The sequence below is a fragment of the Emys orbicularis genome, chromosome 1, assembly GCF_028017835.1.
Source record: "Emys orbicularis isolate rEmyOrb1 chromosome 1, rEmyOrb1.hap1, whole genome shotgun sequence".
Taxonomy (NCBI): Eukaryota; Metazoa; Chordata; order Testudines; family Emydidae; genus Emys; species Emys orbicularis.
The window spans coordinates 314,399,895-314,405,894 of NC_088683.1; positions in this window are offsets into that span (position 1 = coordinate 314,399,895).

The window sequence follows — 6,000 nt, forward strand, 5'->3', positions numbered from 1 at the left end:
TTAAGCATTTCCCAAAGGATATTTTCTGTAGTTCAAAGCCATACAGCCATGGAATGGGCACGGGCGCAGGCCCTGCAGCTTTCCCCATGCTGCCTAATTAATTTGCCCCAATCTGTACAGCAAACGGTGAGATCATAAATCAGTCTCCATCTCCATTCCCGCTTTGGACTCTCTACCAAAGGTGCTACTTGGTTTCAGTTGTGATGGTGCTTTTAATGACGCAGACCCCTTGTTTGCTAGCAACTATACTCATTTCACATAGGCCACTGAACTGCTGTCATATGATAACTTTCAACTACCAAAGCAATCTGGCTTTGAGCTGGCCACCTCGAGAAGAAAGGCTCCATAGCTCATTTCCAGCTACGTTTCAGCCATGCCATTTCCCCCTTTCAAATTCATGTCTGCATTGTAACCCATGGCACCTGTATCACAATAGCCAATAAATATCCTTGAGAGCAATTTGAATATTCTTCTATTGTATCTGTGTTGGAAGCGGGGCCCTCACTCTGGTCTCACACTAGCAAAAAAAACCCCAAAAAACTTCTTTGTGCTATGGACTAGAAATGGGTTAGTATTTTAGAGAACTTTTGAAATGCAGTAACTGACTTCATCTCAACTCAGTGAGGGCTGGAGTTCATCCTCAGTCATTCCCAATATGAGATTTCATCATATTATGTTGCAAAGCACCTTTCCTGCTAGATAAAGTGTAACTGTAACAATCTCAAACCCACAGTTCTCAATCATTTGGTGCTAGCAATAGGTCAAAGTTTAAGAGTGAAATAATTTAATACACAAACATTTGCAGAATATCTAAAAAATGCCTTTTTAAAAGGCCATGTCCCGCACCCAGGCACCTTTGAGATTGTTAAGGGGAAGGAAGGGACTCTACCATTTTCCCCTTTGCTTTCTAAACTTAGAATTGAATCATAGAAGATTAAGGTTGGAAGAGACCTCAGGAGGTCATCTAGTCCAACCCCCTGCTCAAAGCAAGACCAACCCCAACTAAATCATCCCAGCCAGGGCTTTGTCAAACCGGGCCTTAAAAACCTCTAAGGATGGAGATTCCACCACCTACCTAGGTAACCCATTCCAGTGCCTCACCACCCTCCTAGTGAAATAGTGTTTCCTAATATCCAACCTAGACCTCCTCCACTGCAACTTGAGACCACTGCTCCTGTTCAGTCATCTGCCACCACTGAGAACAGTCTAGCTTCATCCTCTTTGGAAACCCCCTTCAGGTAGTTGAAGGCTGCTATCAAATCCTCCCTCACTCTTCTCTTCTACAGACTAAACAAGGCCACTTCCCTCAGTCTCTCCTTGTAAGTCATGTGCCCCAGCCTCCTGATCATTTCCCCCCCTGTTTTGCACTAGTGCTGACTGAGCCTAGCCTTGAACTCCACAAACCTCCCTCTTGCTCTACAGACAGTACCACTGCCTCAGTCTGCCCCCTGCCTCTGGTCTGAGCCAGTTAAGGTTCCAAACTTATACACAAGAGTCAGAAGCCCTAGCTGATGTTCTCAGCAAGGGGAAAAAAAAAACTTATAAATTAGGTAAGTCATCAGCTGATTAACGTGCTGGGTGTTTGGGGTTAGACACTCTGATAATAAATATCAGACAGTGTAGTCTAAAATATTTAATCAGATTTCTTTAAACTGCTATGTAGCCCATGTGAGAGCTGCTTTTAAATGAAAACAATGTTCATGACTTTCAAGGATAGCGTATTTGTTGTTTTGCCAGAACTTTCATCTGGAGAACTTCTCTATCATCTCACATTGGTTCCTATTCACAACCCTTATGATGTTTTTGTTCTTTCCACTGTTTAATGTTTATCTTCCTTTACAAAAATAAAAAGTTATATGGGAAAGTGTGTTTTGTGGGCATTCCCACTGTGTGTATTTGCATATTTGAATGGTATCTCAATAGCAGAATGTTCTTCAAATAGTCTGAAATCACAGAGGCTATGCAGGTAGTAATCAGAAGACTATGCACAACTACAAATTATTATGCCAAGCAAGAATCAAGCAAGCAGTAACAAAACACTCTAGCTAAAAGTGCCAAGGTTAGTTGGATAAACCTCCATAACAAATTTGTTCAGTAATGGCTTGCTTTGCATTTTTGGTTTAAGTGTAATGAAAACTTCTTTGGCATGGTGGTTGTTTCCAAATTAATTGCAGTTTTATTTTAGAAGATTGTACAGCCCAGCATCTGAGAGTGACTTTGTTTGCCAAGGAACACTTTTATCTGAAGGTTCTTCAGAAGTTTCAGAAAAGCTTGATCTAATGTGACAAACTGCAGCACCTCTAGAGGATTCAGTCACCTGGAAGCACTTTTAAAAAAAAAATTCCTCAGTCATGATGTGAAGAGGCAATAAAAGTGGTTCCCCATTATCAAGTTAACAGCATCCACTTTCCTCAGTGCTGTGTTCTGACAGTTCATATAGTGAGGAAACATTTCTTCTTATGTCTGTATTGTGAATTGAACGGTTTTTAAAAAGAAATGGCCAAATTCCAACTTGATGGAAGTTGGTGCAGCTCCATTAGAAATGTTTGGGACAAATTCTGTTGTGACTTGAAAACCACAGGGTAAGTAAGCTGGTCAGAAAACAAGTATAAATGGGAGTCAATCGTAAAGTAGTATCATTTGCACCAATCTGGCATTCAGTGGACATATAGATAAGCATGTGGAAGCAAAAGGTGTTCATGGGTGGGGGGGAGAAGAAGATGCTAATATGAAGCTGTGAAATAATGTACAATTGAGGCTGCCTAATTTGACAGCCTCCTGTTAATTTATTTTTTCTCTTATTCCCCTTCTTCTATCTCCACTCAGTTTGTAAGTTACACCAGTTTTGCACACTCCCTGAATGTCAAATCAGTTACACTTCATAAACAACTTACACCTGATTTGTGACCTATAACACCATTTACATCAGCACTGAGTCTAATCCAAAGTTTTAGAATAGAACTGCCATTTCAGAACTCTGTCGGTGTCTCTTTCTTACTAAAATGTAAATCTGAGTAAATAATTAGTAATTAATGCTGGTCAAAAACCAAGACAAAGATTTTGTGAAATATTTGGACATTTTAAAGTTGTTTTCATTTGGCATGGTACAAAATGGACCCCTTTCTCATTTTGGATAAAATTGACACAATATTTTTACTGACATTTTAGTTGTTTTAGAAATTATCAATTTTTTGATCACCAAAAGTACATTTTCTTAGCAAAAACCAGGTTTTGAGTGAACAAAAATATGTTGAAAATATTTCAAAATGAGTGATAAAAATACTGGTAAAAGATATTGTGAGAAAATGGAGAAGTGTAGAAAGCTCATTTTTCAACAAAAAATTTATCATGAAAAACAAATTGACTAGTTCTATGAGTAATAGACAGAAACACAGGAACTGCCAGACTGAGTCAGACTAAAGGTCCATATAATCTGGGATCCAGTCTCTGACAGTGGCCAGCATCAGACACTTCAGAAGAAGCCCCACAATAGGCAGATGTGGGATGATCTGCGCCCCATATAGGTGTCACCCTGAACTCTAGTAGTTAGAGATTGGCTTAATCCCTTAACCATGGGTTCTAATAGCTCTTCCAATTTTTTATTATTATTTATGACAACTCTGCATATTCATCATATCCAGTCCCTTTTTGAATCTTGTTGGCCTCAACAACTTCCAGTGGCAATGAGTTCCACAGTATAATTACATGGTGTGTGAAGTAGTATTTCCTTTTACTGTTTTTAATTTCCTACCTTTTAATTTCAGTGAATTTATTTATTGAATTTCCAAACTCAGTGAACAGATCACAAACGTTTCCTATTTATTCATTATTTTTGGTAGCATAATTAGTATTATAGCAGTATTTAAGATGCCCAGCTGAGATCAGTTTCCCCATTGTGCTAGATACTGCACAAACACATAGTAAGAGACAGACCCTGGCGCCAAAAGAATTTACAATCTAAAGAGACAAGACAGAGTGAGAGAAAAGAAGTATTATTCCCATTTCATAGATGGAGAACTGAGGCAAAAAGAGACAGATACCAGTTTGTGTAAACAAAATGCATCCAAACACACATTATTATCAAGGAAGTCCTCATATGCATATGATACATAATACAACTTAATGATCCTCAAAGCAGATACCTCAATGACTGGAAAAGCCATCCTGAACCTACCTCTTAATGATAAAGAGAAGCTGACTGAGAATAATAAGGAAGACTTGAACTAATGACCATAAGGCTACTTGAATTCAGAGTAGTACAGAATGGGATCACAGAATGCAGCAGAATAAAGTTATAAGATTTCAGGAAAGAAAATTTGGGATCTATTAAGAAATCTATCTAGTAACAAGCGATCAGGAGTAAAAATTAAAATCAACAAGTGTAGAAGAAGGTTAAAAGATGCTACTATAATTATAAGAACCAAACAATGTGGCATTACAACAGGCTCCACAAAGATCTAAGAGTTAAAGAAAATCTGTATTGGAAATGGAGAATGGGGAGCCAACCCCTCAAGAATAATCTGAGAATCAAATAAATCCAACATGCAAGAGACAAGGGCAGCAAAAATCTAGCCAAAAGGGAATAAGGGCTTTAAAACATATCAGCTTCCATTTTTAAGCTAAATTCCCCTAATTAGTACATGAAAACAAAAACCTCAAAGTAGTTTTTTGTAAAACAGACATACTTGATACTCCAAATTTACCATTGTAACAGTGTCATGTGCCAAGTGGGTCTGCAGATCCTAGCATCACAGAGGGCCAACTCTTGATGTAATTTAAAAGAGAGAACTTTTAAAATACAGTAGACTCTCACAGTTATGAACACCAGAGTTACGAACTGACCTGTCAAACACACACCTCATATGGAACCGGAAGTACACAATAAGGCAGCAGAGACAAAACAAAAAGCAAATACAGTACAGTACTGTATTAAATGTAAACTACTAAAAAATAAAGGGCAAGTTTAAAAAAAAAGATTTGACAAGTATGGAAACTTTCTGTGGCTGTTTCATTTAATTCAAGGTGGTTAAAAGCAGCATTTTTCTTCTGCATAGTAAAGTTTTAAAGCTGTACTAAGTCAATGTTCACTTGTAAACTTTTGAAAGAACAACCATAACATTTTGTTCAGAGTTACGAACATTTCAAAGTTATGAACAACATCCATTCCCGAGGTGTTTGTAACTCTGAGGTTCTACTGTATTAGTACAAACTGATTCTTGCCCTTATAAATGAGCCACCAGGTTCACCTGCCAAGAAAGAAAACACTAACATTTTTTAATAAACAAAACAAAACCTGAAAAAAAATCAATGCTTAAAACTGGAATAATTTCCCAAGTAGCTTTGTGTGGCCATTTTAGATAATATCAGTAACTGTTTCCCTGTGGGCATCTTTCCCATTCTGTTGGATTCATGATCCAAGAAACATAAGCTTTCATGGAACACTGATGATTCAGGATCAATCTGGCTTCCATTAAAGCAAATGACAAGACTGATGGCCCTGGAGCTGAACTGAATCAAGCCTCCTGAAGCAGGGGAGTATTGGTAAATACTGGTAAAAGATATTATGGAAAAATGTAGAAGTGTAGAGAGCTCATTTTTCAACAAAAACTTCTTATGAAAAACAAATTGCTTAGTTCTATGAGTAATAAATAGAAACACAGGAATTGCCAGACTGGGTCATATTCAAGATCCATCTAGTCTGGGATCCTGTCTCTGACAGTGGCCAGCACCAGATGCTTCAGAGGAAGGTGTAGTAACCTCACAATAGGCAGATGGGAGATCCTCTGCCTCCCATATAGGTCTCCGATTCCTATTGACTTCAGTACCTTGCTGTCTCAGGGCCTTAGTTAAATAGTTTTACAGCTGATGGCAGCAATCTCACTCAGACACAGTATCTTCCCGCAGATCTAACATTCACGTAAAAAAACTGCTGGAAAGGCAGATTATCCAATTTTGTCTTTCTATCTGAGTGGCAGCTACTGGGTGTGCGATCAGATGTAG